This window comes from Desmodus rotundus, chromosome 2 (genome assembly GCF_022682495.2).
Source record: "Desmodus rotundus isolate HL8 chromosome 2, HLdesRot8A.1, whole genome shotgun sequence".
NCBI classification, from domain to species: Eukaryota; Metazoa; Chordata; class Mammalia; order Chiroptera; family Phyllostomidae; genus Desmodus; species Desmodus rotundus.
In genome coordinates, this window is record NC_071388.1 from 127,600,602 (window position 1) to 127,620,911 (window position 20,310).

The following is a 20,310-nucleotide window of genomic DNA, read 5'->3' on the forward strand; positions in this document are numbered from 1 at the left end:
CCTGGAGGTAACTTGCTTGGGTCTCTCATCCTTGTAACTAAACAAGGCAGCCTGTCTTAACAGTCACCAGAGCCTGACAGACTGGCAGAGCCTTGCTACCCTCCCACTTTTGAGTGAGAGACCTGGGGCCTAGAGGGGAGTGAACTTGCCCATAGTCAGCTGGTCTCCAGCCTCCAGCCCAGGCTCTCGTCTGTCCCCAGGCCTCATGCTTCATTGATTTCGTTTTGCATCTCAGCCTTGGCTTCATGCCATAAAGCTTGAGGGCTGGGCTGTTTCTTTCTACATCCCTTTCTCCCACTTCCTTTCGCTTGGTATAGTGCTAAACACCGAGTTGGTGCTCATTAAATACTTGTTACATTGAAATAGTGGATACTTTAGGTTTGAGGACATGATGGAGGAAACCGTTGGTGAGAGCTCCCTCGACTGATGGACAGGCTAGCTTGTTGGGTGAGTTTCAGACAGGACCCATCCGCCCCTGGGCAGTCACTCATCTTTGAGGTTAGAAGTGGCTCTTTATCCTATGGATTTGCTGCAACAAAACTGAACAGGAAGAATGGCTTCCCTGGGTCCGACAGGTCAGAACCCATTGTCAGCAGTTGTGTATGCAAGAGAAGGCAGGCTCACGAATCACACACATCTGACCGTCTGCTGGCAAAAGTGGATATGGTGTGTTGCAGGCATTGGTGGTTTAGATTCTCTGAATCATTTTTTGAAAATAATACAGGGGTGGGCAAAAATAGGGTTGCAGTTGTATGTGAAACAAAGTTTATTGTTGTATTATTATTAATTATGAATTATTATATTGTTTCCCAGATGAATGACTGTGAACCTACTTTTGCCCATGCCCGTATAACTGGGATTTGACTTGAGTGGAGTATGAGGGGAAGGGGAAAGGAGTTCAGAAATGATATTTTAGATTGGTGTCATGGAAGTCTTTATGTTTTCCTTCTATAACTGTTTACTGAGGGCCAATTTTGTAGCGGGCACTATCTTAGACACTGGGAATACAGCAGTGATCCAAACCTACAAAAGTCCCTGCTCTCCTGGAGCTTACATTCCACTGGAGTTGCCAGGTTAGTTAAAGGGAATGCGACACGTGTTAGTTTGCTAGGGCTGCGAAAACACGCTGTTGAGTGGCTTAGACAAGAGAAATGGGTGGCTGCTCGGTCCTGCCTGCGAGAAGTCTGATGTTGTGGTCAGGGTCGCTTCCTTCTGAGGCCTCTTTCCTTGGCTTATAAATGGCTACGTTCCCCTGTGTCCTCACAGGGTCTTCCCTCTGTGTCCACATTTCCTCTTTCCAAAGGGACACCAATCGTATTGTGATAAGGCCCACCCCAGGGGCCCCATTTTTAACTTAGCTCTTTGAAGACCCTGTCTCCAAATGAAGTTACATTCTGGGGTACTAGGTATTAGGGCTTCAACGTAGGAATTTGGGACAGAACATAACATGGCATATATGCAAAAGTGATGCTGATGCGTGTGATACCCCACCATATTTAAAAAATAAAGGTTTTGTGTTGCTTTTCCAAACTGAGGAGGGATTGCTTGTCCACCAATGACACCTATGGCTGGTGCTGGCTTGGGGGAAGGCTGACCTCGGGCAGCAGAGCGATCTGGGGCTGTGCACGGAGTCATCCCTGGCGAGACTGCCCAGGCCACACGAAGACTGAACTGCTGACCCGCACTTAATCAATACAGTCATCTAAACAACAGAGCAAGAGGTGCGGGACTTTTATATACGTATTTTTAGCATAGCTTGCAGGAGAGAAGTGAATTTATTTTCATGAATGCAGATTCAGGGAAAGATTGCGGCTGTTACAACGTGAGAGCATTAAAGCCGTTTGTTTTTTCCCTTTAATCACTTCCTATTTTCCTAATGGGACTGGAGTGTGTATGGCTCCTGCTGCTTTATATACTTCGTTGCCCTGTGGCTCATTGGTTTCTCTTTTCATTTATGCTTTTGTGGTTTAACTGAACAAACAACCTTCTGGGTCATAATGAGTTTCTGGATCTCGACATGCTGAGCATAAATCCACCAAATCTAGAATTCTGTGCTATGGGAGATTCAGCCTGGATTTTGATATACGGTAAAGGTGCTGAAAATAGGTGGTCAGGCACAGAGGAGAAGGGCTGAAGTTCTCCTGGGCCTCTGATGCAACGGATGCCTGGTCCAAGCAGTGGTGTGTGGACTTGATCTGACTGTCAAATCAGAAAAACCATCCACTTGCCAATCAGACCACTGGGGCTTCTCCTCCAGGCACCAGGGAACTAATTTGTTAGTAAAGAGCTTTGCAAGCCACTGAGTCCCAGGGAGGGTTGTTGAAGCAATGCGGAGTGTGCAAACTGTGTCAGTTTTGCCAGAGCTACCAATTGAAAAATGAAGGATTTTGATAAACAGTAGAGGCAAGATTGGCGAGACAAGTTTTTCTCTGAGATTTCTTTGCTTTTCTTTTTTTACTATAAAAAACTGTTGTAGGAACTTCTGTGTCCATTGATTGACTTCCTCATTTCTGGTTCGTTATCTATTAGGTAACAGTGGCTTGGGTAATATATGATCCCTTCCTTCAAAAAGCCTGTGTTAAGGAGGTGATGTCACCAAGGTGGCAGACTAGGAGACCCTAGCCTCTGTCCCTTCACAAAGATCAACAATTAGACAGCTGTCCACGAAGAGAAGCAGCTCTGGGAAGCTCCGGAAACTCTGCAGGAGGGGAAGGAAGGATGGCTTCATCTTCCCTGCCCACCCCCAGGCTGACGCTGCTGGTGTAAAGAGGGAACAGTCCAGTTAAAAGAGAACTTCTTGCCGGGAAAGGGAGAGGGGTGAGTCACCAGGTTCCTCAGTCTTCCAGGGCACCGAACAAGGGACCCACCGCAGTTTCACGCCACCCAGAAACCAGCAAAGCTGAGCTGGGTAGAGACAGCTGGGAACAAGGAAAAGGCACAGGCTACTGGTGTGGTGCCAGGGGGGTACAAGAAACACTTTGTGAGGTGTGTGGTTGTCTGACCACTCTGCTGTACATCTGAAACTAATACAAAATAATATTGAATGTACACTGTAATAAAAGTAAAGATATTTTCTCTAAAATAAGAATCTGAATCTGCACTACTGGAGTTTCCCTTTTTCACATATGAAGCACTTTTTGAAGTCGTATAACTCTCTTCATTCCGTAGGAGAAAAACACTGAAGCATTGGCTTCAGACATACGTGGCTTTGAATCCTAGTCCCATCACTGTGTGAAACTGACACCTTCCTTAGCATTTCTGAGCCTGTTTCCTCAGTGAGACAATACAGGTAACACTGACTACTGGAACTGGTATAGTGAATCACACCACCAAGTACATCTTGGGTATATAGAAGTAGGAGCTGTTACGATGATGGTTCATTCATTCAATGACATTAGAGAGTCTGTTAAGAACCAAGCACTGTTTAAGGCACAGAGGGTACAGCAAACTCCATGAAATGCTAGCTTTTGTGGAGACTGTAGTCTTTTAAATTGTTGGTATTCAGATTGAGTGGAGCTGGTGAAAGGGGACAGGAAATTGTGTCCAGATCACGGGTTATCCCCTTAGGTTCCTAATGTTTCCTGACAAAGTGCTCTCATAGAATCATATAATCCCAAACCTTCTCACCGCGTAACATCTGTGACGTTATACACCTAGTCGCTCTCCCGAATGGAGAAATCCTAAGGGAGAGGGAGGGACATGAAGCTGTCAGTGGAACAACAGGTTATTTTCGTGGTGTGAACTGGTTGTCATTGTTGTTGCTGTTGTTGTAGTTGTTGGTCCTTAGCCGTCTTGCCTGTTTGTGATAATAATTTATACCACACTGATGGTCCACCTTGGAAAAATGTAAATAAATATTTTTAACACCCGTACTATTTTTATAAGTAGATAATTATCTCCCTATACCCATTGGCTTGGTAGGGCAATAGAGCCAAAACTGTTTCCTCTCACTGAAAGTTAGAACAGCTCAAACTGCTATGTTTTCATTCTTCCATAGTAGAAAGGTAAGTTTGGAAAGTAAGTTCCTGGAAAGTAAGAAAAGCAGGTGCTTAAATGCACAATTACCAAAAAGAAGCTTCACTTATCTCATGGTAACTGACTGTGATTGTACAAAATTTTATTTAGCAAAGGTGTATCTTCAATTACTACATAAGTATAGGGCTAAATATTATATGTGTATAAATTATGAGTACATTAAACTTTTAACTACACAAGGAAAGGTTTGATACTTAAGGTCTTTCTATTGTTGCTTTTAATAAACAAAACCATATCTCTTTTATTTCTTTACGTAAATTCAGAGTTACATTTGTATTAACACTTTGAGATTTAAAATTATACTTCTAAAAACACAAAATAAGGAAAAAAACACCCCCTACCTTGGCCAGCATAGCTCAGTTGGTTGGACATCATTTCTCAAAGTGAAAGGTTGCTGGTTCAATTCCCAGTCAGGGTATATGCCTGGTTTTTGGGCCCCCATGTGAGAGGCAACCAATTGATGTTTCTCCCCCTCTCTTCTCCTTTCTGTCCCCTCTCTCTAAAAATAAATAATAAAATCTTAAAAAAAACCCCAATTCATGTATTAAATGTTTTCCCCTGAGTTGTGTTATTCTGTGTTTTAAGTATCTTATGCTGTTATGTATTTTTTGGGGTCATATTCCAACAAGAAGCATAAACAATCTTAATAATGAGAAAAATATTGTAAAAATAAATAAAAGTAATATATACCCATGACATAGAGCAGTTTTCATAAATTGCTTTAATTTAAATTATTTTATATAAATATTTTTTAAAATGTGGACCTTAAAGGTAGCCTTCAAGGTAGAAACAGAGAAGGAAGACCAGGGCAAGGAGGTCTCCCAGGCCTCAGTCATCTGCACAATGACTTCACGCTCTTTTGCAAAACCTGTGTATGATGTTTATCATACGTGTTTTAAATCTTATCTTTTTTACTTCAAAAGAGTAATTGAAAATAAAATTCTATATCCCAATCCTACCTGGAAAATGACCATAATTTGCCATGAGAAGAAGAAAGCATAAAAGAAATATAATTTACATAATAATGTTAAATTCCAGCCAAATACCATTTCTTATTCAAAGACTCTGATCCTGAGGTTTGTTCACTTTTTGTTTAAAAAGGGAGACTAGCAGGAGTTTGGGAGGGGAACCTAGCACCCATAACCTAGCACCAGTCTAGAGCGTCTCTTTTAATAATTACAAATGCTAAAGTAGAATGGAAAAGGGAAGGACATTGTGAAAGTGTGAGTCTATATGACTTAATCTTGATGCCCTTCCTATGCTATTACATCTCCCATGCTTTGGGAACTATTGGTCTAAACCACCTTGGGCAAGTGGAGAGCTAGTGGGTTCTAAAAGGTCTTCAGAACTGCAGAGTTTACAATTTTGTTCATAATTTTTGCAGTGATTGTCAAGGTGACCATAGTTCCCAGTTCAATCCCAGTCCACCTTTACACTCGTGCCCCAACATAATCATTAGTCACATTCTTGTTTACGTGCCAACGTGTCCTGACTTGGGACAAACAACTATACAGTCACTGGATTGATTGTTCATCTGTCCATCATTTTCTGAGCACCTACTCTGGACCTGGCTCTGTGACAGTGACTGGAAACACAAAGGTGAGTAAGAGTGTTCTCAGCCCTCGAAGAACTTAGGAATGGAAGGTCAGGGCAAGGCGGGGAGGAAACCAGTTAATGACAATACAAAGTGATGAGAGGCACACATGGGTCTGTGCCGTATGCTGTTGGGATCACAGGGAAGGAAGACAGATGCGTCAAAGGAACACCGCAAGTTCCTCAGTGAAAAGAGCAATCAGCGATGTAAGAACCAATGAATCAGCTCCATAGAGGCAGGTAGGTCTTTCCCTTTGAAAACAGTGTTTTAATTTGCATCCCTGTGTGTTCAGAGAACTGGGGTGGTGAGGATTAAAGTGGGAAAAACACATGCAGTTTCCAACTCATTTCTTCAATGGTTATAAGAAAACCTGCCCTGCCTGGTGAATCTTGTGATATGTAGAGATAGATAAAAATGTTTGCAGAGGAAGAATATTCTCCACAATTTACTGATTTTAAAATATAAATGAGATTGTATTACTTCCTTTCTTAAAACCCTCCATGGGTGTTGATCACTGTTCTTAGAATAAAATCCACAGTCCTCCCCATGGCCCACGAGCACTGCCCTTCCTCTGCAGCCACACCGGCTGTTCTCACTCGACCTCACTGAGCTTTGCCACCTTGAAAAATGCCAAGTTCTTTTCCACTTGAGCTCCTTTCTTGACCTTTGTGGTTCCCTCTGCCTGGAGCACTGTTCCTCCATTCCTTTAAAAGCCCATCTGAGAAGGACACCAGCACTGAGGGAAGTAAGCAGGGTCAGAGGTTAGGAGAGATGGTTCCTGCTGATGTCATACAGCACACAGACTGTGAGCTGCATGACAACGAAGACCTCTGCCCGTTTCGCCCCTGCTGCACCCTGATGTCTGGAACTGGCCCAGCAGCGGGGCTTTGGAACTAGTTATCTTAAGAGATGCCTATCACCTCACTCTGGGTAGAAAGATGGAATGCAAAGTCCCTAGGGACTGATTCGTAAACTCCTGTCTCTTGGATTCATCACCTTGACAATATAGCCTTGAACGTTATTATAGCATAATAAAAAACAGTTGAATCCCTAAGTTACTCAGGGCAAGGCACCCTAAACGGAGACTAAGATACTATAAAGAAAGTGTTTGGCATTTCCAAATAAGTATTTTTTTGGATGACTGCAGGGTTTTCTCTAGCTTTTGACAGGATGCTTGTTTGATTGCCAGGGAGCCTGATGGTCTTGACTTGAAGGAAAGCAACTCAGGGTATCATCACCATCGCCTACTGAGCCAACATCAAATATTTATTGAGCAACCACTCAATGCAAAGCATGTTATGCTATACATGTTAAGAAAACACATCTTTCTCTTCAATGGAAGGCACACTTTAAAGGATGAATCTAAACAAATGGAAATACTCATTTTTCAGTCACCTATATGAGCACAGTGCAAACAGTTTGGAGAGTATAGAGGGAGCTCGTTACAAGGTCTACAAATGAGTGCATTTTTGCATCCAGCTACAGGTTCTCAGGGTCTTACATTTATTTATTTATTTATTTATAATTATTTTATTGTTGTTTGATTACAGTTGTCTGCATTTTCTCCCCATCCCTCCACCCCACCCTAGCTGAACCCACATCCCTCCCCCACATCCACTCTCTCCAATGATTTTGTCCATGTGTCCTTTATACTAGTTCCTGTAATCCCCTCTCCCCACTACCCCCTCCCAACCCCCCACCTGGCTACTGTTAGATTGTTTCTAACTTCAATGTCTCTGGTTATATTTTGTTTGCTTTTTCCTTCTGTTGATTATGTTCCAGTTAAAGGTGAGATCATATGGTATTTGTCCCTCACTTCCTGGCTTATTTCACTTAGCATAATGCTCTCCAGTTTCATCCATGCTGTTGCAAAGGGTATAAGCTCCTTCTTTCTCTCTGCTGCGTAGAATTCCATTGTGTAAATATACCATAGTTTTTGGATCCACTCATTTGCTGATGGGCACTTAGGTTGCTTCTAGTACTTGGCTATTGTAAATTGTGCTGCTATGAACATCGGGGTGCATAGGTTCTTTTGGATTGGTGTTTCAGGGTTCTTAGGGTATAATCCCAGCAGTGGAATTGCTGGGTCAAAGGGCAGTTCCATTTTTAGTTTTCTGAGGAAATTCCATACTGTTTTCCACAGTGGCCGCACCAGTCTGCATTCCCACCAATAATGTGCTAGGGTTCCCTTTTCTCCGCATCCTCTCCGACATTTGTTTGTGGATTTGTTTATGTTGGCCACTCTGACGGGGTGAGATGGTACCTCATTGTGGTTTTAATTTGCATCTCTCAGTCTTACATTTAAAAATGGCATCAAAAGTCTGCAGGGACTGTTGGAGAGGAAATGGGAGAGCATCTCAGTTTGATGCGATCAGGCAGCGTCTATGGTCATGTCTAACCTGCTACCCTGTGGACTATTCTCATAATGCCGTGCTAGTGCCGTCTTCTATGGTGCACCACACGCTTCAAGGGGGAGTGAGGCCTGGTATAAGGATAAGGTCTGAGATGGATAGACTTGGATTTGAGTGCATCTTCACCACTTACTTATAACCCTCTCTCAGCAGGTAAATGACTAAATCTTGCTGCCATTTCCTTTTCTCTGAAATGGATACAATAGGGTTGAATTCCTTTGTGCAGGGGAAATGAGATCAAGTATAAAAAAAACGTATCTGTAGAAAACCTGAAAGGAGTAAGTATTCAAAAACCACAAGTAATTTCCCTCCTTTTGAATTAAAATATATGTGTCAGTGAATGAAGGACACAAGGACTTTTAACAATTGTGATCCTTTTCTCCTAGGAGTTTGTGCATATTGCACTAAATGCCTATGATCAAAACGTGACACCTATGTACTCATTTGCAAGTTTTTTTCAAAGACAGGAAATACGGTGTTTGGTTATGTACAGAAGGTTCAGTGTATGTAGGACACTGTCTTCATACAGCAATTCTTCCAGTCTCATTGGCCACTATGTCATGATCTTACTCACTTTAGCTTTCCCAACGTAGCATTGTGTCCTCTTGCACATAAAAAATATCCTACATACATTTGATGCGTAAAAGAATAAATAGCATAAATGTTGGTGAAATTGCAACACTTGAGTATAGCTCTATTAATTAAGTGGGTGTACATATAGTGAAAGGGAAAATATGTTTATAGATGAGCTACACAGCTTCAGGCAATCTAGGTCTTCCGGAGCTCTTTCAGCATGGGGCACTGAATGAGGATGCTGAGTCATCCCAGGCGGAGTTGGTCCCAAACACTGCATCATGATAAGCTGACTTCAAAAAGTCTAATGAGAGTATATGCCTAAACCTCTGCTGATTACTCCATGGGAAAATAGGAAGAGAAATGGTTGTTTGAAATTATGTTAGGATTAGCAAATTATTTGAAATATATGTTTGTCTTAGTGGTTCGCTAGCTATAGGAATCCGCAACTGAATTGGTCCTGCCTCACAGACAAAAACTGGTTAGTCTCACAATTCATGAACATTTGCAAGAAGCTTTTTCTTACAGTTCTATGAAGTTGAGGCCCCTCTATTGTGGTGGTGGCAGGAGTATTTTAGAATACCAACACATGTGACGATAGGATTTCAACACATGAATTTGGGGGGCGGTGCACAGATACCCAGCTTATAGCGTCCTGCACTCACTTTGCTGTCTGGTATCTGTGCTATTGACATCTCAGTTGGAACAGACAGGAACAATTTCATTCTAGCATCTTCTTCCAGAAGAATGCAAGGTTGGACAGCTGGTGAACCTCCCATCCACGCTTCTCTAAAGTTAGACAAAGAAGGTCCCTGGCTCTGTCTGGAATTGAAAAAATAAAAGGCCAGCAATTGTCCTGGTGGTAATAAGTATATGTACTGATTTACATAATCCGAATGGCTCCGAGACTTGGAAACTCGCTCGTACAAGAGGTTAGGCAAATCCTCGCTAAGGAGTATAATGCAGCCAACTGTCGCTGTCTATTTAAACTTCACAGGGAGTGCCTAATGGAAGAGGCAGCTGGAATTGCTACGTTCTTTCAGAGCATAGAGTGTGATGGCTTCTCACACTTATGGCTGTCCAAAATGCAAATGCAGGGACTGCCCATGGTAGCTGGGTGCTGGAGAGCGTGTTGAAAGCCCAGGGGCTGGTCTCTGCATCATAAGGAAGATGTGATCTCGCTACAAGATCAGTGGCCCTGCCTTATGGTTTCTCAGCAGCTCCTGCGAAGTTCCCACTGTTGAGTTTAGGGAATGTGTTCCATGCTGGACAAACCGCTTTCTGCTGGGGACTTGCGGGGAAGGACAGCCTTTGTGGCAGACGGCTGAAAGTGTCTCTCTGTATGTTAGCTCAGACCCTATTTCCTTTCCAGGAACCTGTCCTGTTCTCCCTCCATCCACACAGCCTAGCCACTGTCCAAGCCTTGGCTCAAACCCTTCTTCGTTAAGCCCCCCTGATCACAGGCACGGAAGTCATTTCTCCATCCTTGCCTTATTGCAGTGGACGCTGTGGGAGGGCATCTTTGCTGTTACTTTATGTGCCTTTCAGGAAGAGTTGACAACGTCCATATGGAAGACAAGGGCCCCAGGGCCCTCTAATGAGAGGTAAGCCAAAAGAAGCCACCATGGGGCCGGGACCCTCTGCTGTGGAATTCATCCTTGTTGAACAATTGAGTCGTTTAAGGAAAACATGACAGATTTGGGGAATGGCAAGTGCTTGGTATGGCTGGGCGCAGAGTGCTTCACAGTGGCGATGGGAAGTGAGGTTCACCAGGGGCCCGGTGGCTCAGTTGTGTGCTGACATGTGTGTGGTAGTCTGTATTTCTCCTGTTACCCTTTACTTAGGATGTGCATTCAACAAAATTTATGCCGCCTCGATAATTTCATTTCATTATTTAATCTTTTTAATATGTTCCACTAGCTAATATTATTTACTTTTGCCTTTTTATCTGTAGTTTTTATTATATTATCTGTTTTATGATATAATCTGCTTATTTTATCTTTTATAGTTCTAACATTTTAAGTGTGCACTGTTCAACTCATCAAATTTATTTTCTAGCACTTTTCAATTTTTCTAGTATTCGCATGCTTTAAGCTAATGTTTACTTATGGCTTTTCCTTTTTCCTTCTTCAGAAGTGGTTTTGCCCTTTTAGCTTATTTCATCTTATTCCTGTCAGAGAGAGCTGTGTTGAGGTCTGGCCTCATGTCGTACCTGCCTTTTCATCCTCCCACAGTCCCTGGCAGTCCAGTGGGCAGAGAGGGTGGCCCTGAATCTTTACGGAGGGAGTGATTGAGTGTATGGTTCATTTATGTGGAGTCAATCACTGCGGCCTGGCCATTTTACCTCCCGAACCGTTTAAACCCACCCCTTCCTCCCCTCCGTCCCTGTGTCAGAACAGGCCGCCACCATCCCTCACCTGGGTCTCCGCTCAGCCTCCTAATGGCCTCCTGTCTCCTTTCTCCTTCCTTCCAATTTACTCTCCATTCTGCAGCGCAGTGATATTTTATAAATGTAGGTAAAGTATCCAAACACACTCCCATTTATTTTTGGCTAATGAATTAGGATATATAACAGTTCTAAAGAATTTTTAAAAAGAATTTAACATAAGTGCTTCTGGTATTTTAAAAATAATTTGTAATTAAAAATATTTCCACTATGGAAAGTTTCAAACTTAGATGAAAGTAGAGTGAAGAGTGTAGTGAACTCCCATATACCCATCACCTGCCTTCAACCATTATCAATAATTCACCGTTTTTAAAAGCAATCCCCCTTTTTGTTTTTTATAATTTGCTTGAGTAGCAAATTTTCACATTTTGTAATTCCAAGACGGCATATCATTTCAGCGCAACAGTTCTAAAACACACACCTGGCCTTGTCGCTGGCCTGCCTCAATCTCCGGGTGCCACCGCAAAGCCGCCAGAGTGGGCGTAAACACCCCAGTCAGCACCCGCCCACCTTGGCTCAGCAGCAGCCTGTCTATTGCTCCTCGTCTCTCCCAAACCCAGTCCCACCCACAGGTCCCCTCGCTTCTCCTCCAACTGCTCTGTGCTAGTGCGCCATCCTCGTCCTGGGGCTGGGGGGCTGGGGCGTGGGTCAGGTCTGCACACACAAGAGGTGATGGGGCAGATGCACAGGCTGGCTCTTCACATAAGTGTCCAAGCCTGCCCTCTGGAAGTTAGTCCGCAGGTCTGACAAACAGCTCGCAGGTCTCCGTGGAATTGCTTTTTGTTAGAGGCAGAAACGTTGGACTGCTTGCGGCTTTGGCCTTTGTGTAAGAACAGAGCGTGTTCAGTGGGGCTATGTCTTATCCACTCGCCTTCATACATTCATATCTGGATGGATTAGATGAATGGTCTCTCTGCTTCTCCAAGATAGGCCACGTTTTACACCCACATGTAATCTCTTTTCTGAGAATATTGTCCAAAAACTAGGTCATCCATTGTGAAGGAAATTAGGCAGTAATTAAATTTAACTGGATATTATAGTATTGGTGGTTTCATTTTAGAGGAGTATGCCTTCTTAATTACTTTATTGCTGCAGTTATACTGGCTGAGGGTTTTTTTTTTCTTTCTTTTTTTTTTTGTAAGGGGAAGGTTGTATTTAATAAGTTAGATGATGATTTCTGGGCTTGCATTTTTAATCAGCAATCTCACCTTCGAGAGCGAGTTCTATTTCCTTGTGCCCTTTTCAGGTCTACCTGACAGGAGCCAGTTTCCCCACATGGCCATTTGGCCCAGCCATCTTGGGATATCTTTTGTCAAAAGAGCTGTGTAGACAGACAAGACCAGGCTAAGAGGAAAGCAGCTGGTTTGGGGGGGTTCTTTTCACATACGTGGCCCATCGTCACAGCTGTCTCCCTGCTTTTTATTTTCTGATTGGAAAGGGTACAGAGAGGCAAATGCTGTGGAGAACTAGCTTGTTGTTCCAGCCGCAGAGCTGGTGGGAGAACCCAGGTTTCAAGGCTTGTGTTCAGCGACCTGCTGCTCAGCACATTTCCACAGAGGAGGCTGGAATCAGGGCCGCTGGGAGAGTCGGGTCCCAGCTGGAGGTGCGGGCCGTCATGCCCATAGGAAATGCTGAGTGACAGGACCACCCTGATGCAGTCTGGCCGCACCCTCAATATGCTGGATCAGGTGGCCTCCTCACATTTCTCTTCGTCCTAAGATCTGTTTAGATCACCCGTTACGACCATCCGTTAGATCAGCCATTTAGATCACCTGGGCAGCAGCTCCAAAGCACCCTGGGTCAGCACTTGCTGTCCACGCTGCCCTTCACCCAAATGTCTTCCACGTGAGGCCTCCCCTACTCCTCCCTTTGCTTAAACCTTCTAGGCAAATCAAATGAAGATCATTAAAGTTCCCGGAGGTGCCCATTCCCAATTTCCTGTGGTTTCTTCACTGGGAGCTATTACCATTAGGGTTTGTGAGAAAAACCTACTATTAAACCCATAGCTTGCCATGTTCCTTAAAAAAAATGTTATTTCTTCTGAGGGCGCACAAAAATAGCTCAATGATGCTTTCCTAATAAGTGCTTTTCATGCTGACTAACTCTTCCAAATTAGATGGTGCAGGAGACCAGGACGCCAGCCCAGGGAAGTTGTGTGTCTTTCCGTGGAAGAAGTCGCAGGTTTCGGGTGGGAGCCTTGCTGAGGAAGATGGCACTGGAACTGTGTGTTAAAGGACCATCTTGGCTTTGTCCACGTGAGTTCTGGCAATTTTTGTGAGCAAGGAGTAAATCATAAATAGCAAAATAATAGCTCAGTTCTGGAGATTCTTTAGAGAGCAAAGAAGGATCCCACAGAGCACATTTTAGCTGGTTAATAAGGAAGCCAATTACGTGGGTTCGTATATAACCTGCTCCCATGTTCTATCAATATATAATTACCACATATTTTCCAGCCTGCCCCTGGGAGACGTGGCAAGTGAAATAGATTAAGAAGAAAATAACGGTGCTTGCTGCGCAATTTATGAGATTGATATCTGTTAATACTTGAGTAGGCTCTTTGCAGGGTGATCTGAAGGCCCGAGATGCTCTCAGTACAGACAAAACAAAGTAGCTGTTTAAGCTCTTTGTTCTTTTAAATACCTCTGTATACAAAGACCTGTCTAGCATGCAGATCATGTGTCTTAGGGCTTGGAAATCTTGCTGGACTTGATCAGACTGAAGCCTATAGGTTACACGGAAAAATGATTTGTCCTCATCTGCCTTTTCTGCCCCCAGTGCCAGGGTCAGCACTGGAGCCTCCAATAGAGGTTGGAGTTGGTGGGGGACTTGGCGGGGGAGTGTGGTGCTGGAGTTACTATTATGCAGGTGACCACAAGATTAAGACAATTTCCAAGTTCTGTTTTTCCCTCTTCTTCTGCCTTATAATAAAAAAAAAAAATAACAGAATACTTGGAAAATAGAATTACAAATGCAATTACCTAGAATCCCACTATTCCACCTTTTTTTTTACATATTACTTTTTGGTTTTGTTCTCATAAAATAATATACATATATGTTCTTTATAGTTAATATTAGTGTACATATACTTCTTGAAATTCTTTTTCCCCCCACATTATATCACATTTTATCAATGTTTTCCCAGATGTCACACTCGTCATCCTAAATTAAGTCTGCCTAACGTTTTCCATGGTGACAATATAGCAGACGTTCCCCAACCCTCTCCCTGATCCTCCACTACCACAATCACGCAGCTGAGTTTCCCACATTTGGGGAGATCGCAGGGGTCAGCACATCCGGAGTGCAGTGGAAAACCGCCTTTGCGGGCACGGCATCTCCCCTGATGTTTCAGACCTTAGGTAAGCACAGCCACGTCTGTGAGCTGCCCAGCACAATGACTCTCATTTATTACTTCCTCTGTATGTTTATTCATTTATTGAACAAGCTTATCAAACATCTGTTCTGTGTCAGCGTCAGCACTGAACAGAAGGAGGTAGATAAGATATAGCCCTTGCCCTTATGGAGTTCCAGGCTAGTGACCTGTGGACTAAGGATTGCCATTAGAAGAAAAACAGTTTTTTCAAGTCACAATACTTCTGACATCCATTGTGTGGAAGGTTTTTCCACACCAACCCATTTCCAAGTCTCCAGACACCAACTGGGTTTCCCACAATTCAGTTCGCACGCAGGTTAAGGGCTCAGTGCCACAAGACTGACCCCACGTCAGATGCCAATCACAAGAACAGACCCTTGACTAACCTGCTATAAATTGAAGGCCCCATGACGCCCTCCACAGCTTTGATAATTTGCTATAATGGCTCACAGAACTCAGGGAAACACATCACTTATAATTACCAGTTTATTATAAAGGGTACAACTCAGGAACAGACACATGGAAGAGATGCATAGTACAAGGTATGTGGGAAGAAGCTTCTATGCCTACTCCAGGGGTACCACCTTCCCAGATCCTCAATTTGATCACCAACACAGAAGTTCAGGGTGGTAAGGGGGAGTGGTGCTTTGTTTTTTAAGATTTTATTTATCTATTTTTAGAGAGGGGAAGAGAGGAAGAAAGAGAGGGAGAGAAACACCAGTGTGTGGTTGCCTCTTGAGTACCTCCTGCTGGGGACCTGTCTTGCAACCCAGGCACGTGCCCTGACTGGAAACCAAAGCAGTGGTCCTTTGCTCAGTCCACTGAACCACATCAGCCAGGGGGTGGTGGTGCTTGTTCAAGCATAACTAAAAGGCCACTGCCCTCATCAACAGGTCAGAGAAGCCTGGGAATCTGCATTTTAATGAATAGCAGATGATTCTAATGCAGAGAGCTCATGAACTATGTATTTTTATTAGTTCACTTAAATTTATTAAAAAAATTTTACTATGAATATCTTTGAAAATACATCAGAAAGAGAGAGCAGAATAAAGAATTCTATATATGTTTATCAGCTCCAACAATTAGCTCCAACACGTTCCCTTAATGTTGTTTTATCTGCTTATCTTTGTATAATTTTTTTTAGGATGAACTACTTTAATGTAGTTTTCAGGCATGATTTCACTCATGTCCAGCACGAAGTTTTTTATATGACTACAGTACCATTATCATACCTAACAAAGTTACCAATGACCCTTAACATCCTCTAGTGCTCTATCATTGTTCAAATTTCTCTAATTGTCTTAAAAATGTCTCTTCAGAGTTGGTTTGTTAAGATGCAGAAAAGACAGTCACACTGTATTTGGTTATTGTATTTTTTAAGTCTGAGACATTAAAGAAACCAAACCTGTGCTGTATACTAATTCAAGGTATGGGTCAAGTGTCCTGCATAAGCTTATGCCTCACATTTTGGGCGACATTGTCAAGTATACAGCATGTATGTATTATATATATACATTATTATCTTTCTTTTCTGACAAATTCTACTGTGGCCTTGGTTAACCCCTTGCACAGACTCGCAGTCAACATGGGTGAGGAAGTTGGCCACATGGCGAACAAAATTTCTGGGACAACTCTATTTATCCACACTCTTGCTATTGTTTATTCACTTATTTTTTTTGAACAAATCATATAAATATGTGGCAACCACCTTACGGATTCATTGACGTAAAAGAAAGTTTCTGTTTTCAAGGAACGAGAAAGTGAAGTGCAACCGGGCCAGAAGCAGTGCCGCAGAGAATTCTGGATGCTGGGTCTCACCCACACGAGGAGGGGAGGGAGGGGATATCTGAAATCAGGTATCATTGCCCTTCCCTTTATATGTTTATTACTTTTTTACTTTATCATAACTTTTAAAACCATTTAAGTGAAATATTTATGGTAAGTAAAGCAATCAGAGCTGAATAAATGCAGAGTTGGCAATTTCCCTCCCATCCCTTTATAGTCGGAACTGTAGAAGCCCAATGTCAATAGTTCAGTGTGAGCCCGCCCATGTCCTTGAGCCGAATCCTGTAAGCTGAGAGCGGCCTCCTCCAGGTGGCCAGGGTGGATGAAGGCCTTTGGAAAAGGTTTCTTGCCATGGAAGATTCTGGTGGTCCTTCAGGGTAGAGGGGACCCTATGAAGGACTCCGAGCTAGAGAGGGTCACGCTCAGATGTAGGCCATGACTAGCATGGCCACGGTGTGAACAGGGGGCAGTGAGGAGCACCTGACCCAGACCATTTAGCTGTGGCAATGGAGAGAGAGGACACATGTGACAAAGAGGCTGAGTAGTACCTTCTTCTTACTGGGGACTCTTATCCCTACTTAAAGAAAACTGGTATTTCTTGACTTTACCTTTATTTGATCCAGCGAACTAACCAAGGGTGTCCACTTGGTTTCCTCACGCAGCCCTCGGGTGTGTTGGCAGCAGCTGCTGGCAGCATTCTCTCAGCAGGGTTCCGAGGTGGCGTCCTGGCTCAGCAAGACCCATGATTACTGATTAGTGACAAATGGGAGGGGAGAGGAGTGTGACGTTCCTGGCCCAGCTGCCATGAAGGGTGGTAGGGAAAGGGCTCTGGCAGCTTGTGATATTAAGAACCAAAGCACGAGCATTTGGGTTAAAACATAAGCTTTGGAATTGAAAATGTCTGGGTTCAACCCCCAACTTTATCACTTGTGTGATCTTGGACCAGTCAATAAATTCTAAAGTCTGGCTTCTGCACCTGTGAAGTGGGATAGATGAAACCTGCCTTTTCCACCCTCCGGGCTGGTGAAATAAGGGAATATACAAAGAGCACAGAGCACAGAGACAGCGCCTGGCACATTGCGAGGTGGCTTTTGTTGTCTTATAATGTTATGTCATGGCTCATCCCAGGGCTGTGAGCGGGATGGTTTTGAGACCCCAAGGCCCTTGAGAGGAGCCTGCCAACTTATTGAAGACCTGGCAGCCAGTGGGCAGCGGCAACGGTTCCTGGATAATGCTAATTTCCCTCCTCTCCCCCTTTCTTACCCCCAGGCTGGCCATTGCTCTGGTTTTTACCTTTTGCCCCTGCCATATGATCTGTGATGTTAATGAGATATCACCCAGGGCAGGGTCTGGTTGCAATGCCTGCATTTCATATTTGTCTGCCTGTCAATCCATTGGGCCTGACATTGATGGGCATCCACTATACCTCCCCCTTAGGCTTTGGCTTCTTATGATCAACACCATTGGTGCCTAAAGGGGCACTATTTATAGCATTGTGTCTATCTCCTGCCTTAACCTTGAAATCCTGGCTTTAACTTCTTTTGTTAACCCTGCTGGGGAACAGTCTGCTGATTCTTAGCATCCCTTTCCCACCCTATTCCATTTCTCTGCAAATGATACCTCTTTGTCTCAGGGGAAGAACTCTATCATCTCCATTATCGTACACTGTGATTGGAAACACTGCCTGGGGCGGGGGTAGGCAGGCTACCTGGGACTAGAATATGCCAGCAGTTCCTGGTCTATTTTTCCTGAAGCAATTATTTGTGCTTGGACTCAGGGAGAGGAGGAAAATGAAATAGCCATCATTTTCCTTGGAAAGGAGGGTTGTCAGCCTTTTTAATATTAAGTCACTTGCCTTAGCTTCTTGCATGATCAATTCTGGCTTTCAGTAGCTCTTTCTAGTCCCTGAATTCTGGGACATCAAATCAGGCCCCTTATTAGACTTGCCCATTTTACATGGTAGGATTTTCTGGGATGGTGGTTGGTGGCCCAGAGGTAGCTAAGAGGGGTGATGGAAGGAGTGGACAAAACATTCTCTAGTTACTTCTTCCTTCTCATTGTGTTTAAGACAACTTATTGGCATGATGGTTGTTAAGACAATGTTGAAAACACCTTTGGGAAGCAGAGTAAAATGAGCAATGGGAACATCAGTGGGCAGATGGTCTGCTGAGCATGAAAGGTTGCCTACAGGGGACACCATTTTTATGTGCTGGTTCACCCCACTAACCAAGGGTCCAGACATAACCTGCTCTTGCCTCATGCTCTCTGCCCACACCTTGGCAGGTACCTGTGCTCCAAGGTGGTATTTTACCCATGTGTTTTTCAAAGAATTGAGACAGTAAGATTTTTTTCTTTACTTTCACAGCAACTCGACTTACACCTGGCACTTTACTCTCCAGCACATAATCCCTGTGTGCTGGAGAGTATAAATTCAATAAGAAGAGAGAAAGGACCCAAGAGCTGGACTAGGTGGGAGATTCAGCTTTCAGTACTTACCGTGTGGTGTGCTGGTCTGTGCATGTGGGATTATTATGCAGCGATAAAGAACTAATGTCTACTGAGTGTGGAGAGCAGGACCCCAAAATGGCAGGGGTCTGATCAAGATACCATGAAGTATATAAAGCAAAATGGAGCCACTCATGTCAGCCAGGATGGCTGTCAGTCAGCCATGGCACTTTGGTTCAGGAGGGAAACTACCTGAGTCGGAGCAGACACATCTGTCAAGGAGACACACCCAAGATGTCTGCACACGTGGTCAGAACAGCCATGTCTGCAGTGCGAGACCACCCTGAGATAGGCTCCTGGGCAGATTGCCAGCAGGGGTGTCAAGACATTTATCAGAAAGACCCAGAAGGGTGGAGTACACCACTTTCAAAGCATAACTGAGGCGGGCTCCAGACCACTGCTGAGACAGCCGAGCTCCTCTATGCTGCTCTATGCCACGCTGATCTCCCTTGTCATCAGCCGCCAGAGGCTCTGCCCTGATGGACTGTGAAGACTTTGCTTGCCCTGCTGCCCACCTGACTCCAAGATGCTGACAATACCCTTACTCACCCTGCTGTCTCCCGGACCTGCAGACTGAGACTCTGGGACTCGGGTTCCTTAACCCCCCTTGATTGCTCTGTGTGTGTGTTATATTTCTTACAATCTAAGAAATTGTAACACTGAGATTGTTAGAGTGTAAGTAGAATATTAATATATGTTGATTTCTACTTTTAGTGAACCTGCATTCAATAAAATCTGAGTGAACAGCATAGTTACTATGTGTGACTCTTGTCTATTCCTTGGTGCTGGGCTGCTCAGCAGGCAGCTAGCTGAGCAGTTGCCCAGCTGACTTATGGGAAAGACTATATCATGAATATATGCTTGAGACACTGAGTAAGAAGGGGGTTTTCAGTCTCAGCCACACACTGTGCTCAGAAACAGCAACCCCCTAACCCTTGCCCAAGTCGACATTCCAAATTCCCTTCTCCTTCAAGGTGGGCTCCCCTTGGTAGTGGAGTAGGTAATGGTTGTGCTGGATCTGTCAGGATAGGGTAGGTTATGCTATGGTAACAACTCAAATATCAGTGCCATCTGAAATTTGACAAGGGTTCATCTCTGTGCTGGTTCATGCTACATGCTCTTTGTAGATCACAGAGGTGGCTCTGCTTATATTATAAGTAATTAGGCCCCAAGCTGACTGAGCAGCCACCATCTAGAAAGTTGCTGGTCACCACGTCAGAGGGAAAGAATTCTACAGGGTCTTGCAGTGGTGATTAAATGTTTCAGCTGAGAAGAGTTGGCATAAAATGTCCAAACCTGTAGAGGATTTTTACAAAAATTTATTTGAGTGAAACAGAAGATACACCTGGAATCAAGATCTCAACAGACTGAGATAAATGCTTCTGAGAATAACACTTCGAAATTTCCTTTATGCATTTGAGATTAAGGAGGGCACCTAAGGAAGATTACATGAAGATGGGAGATAGTAAGACAGGATCTAATTACAGGAGAGCTAAAATTATGTGCTCTCAAGCTTTAGAGCAGGAGTATCAAACTCATTTTCACTGGGGGCCACATCAGCCTCGTGGTTGCCTTCAAAGGGCCGAAATAA

At 43.8% G+C, this 20,310-nt stretch overlaps 1 long non-coding RNA gene across 1 annotated transcript in view; it reads left to right on the forward strand.

Moving 5' to 3' along the window:
- LOC139440575 (uncharacterized) overlaps positions 1-19,468 on the forward strand; it is a 72,455-nt gene extending 52,987 nt beyond the window's left edge. The window contains exons 2-4 of the long non-coding RNA XR_011650814.1: positions 13,176-13,314; positions 16,180-16,285; positions 18,580-19,468. This is a non-coding gene — a long non-coding RNA (uncharacterized lncRNA). The remainder of the gene's footprint in view (positions 1-13,175; positions 13,315-16,179; positions 16,286-18,579) is intronic.
- Positions 19,469-20,310: the final 842 nt, after the last annotated feature.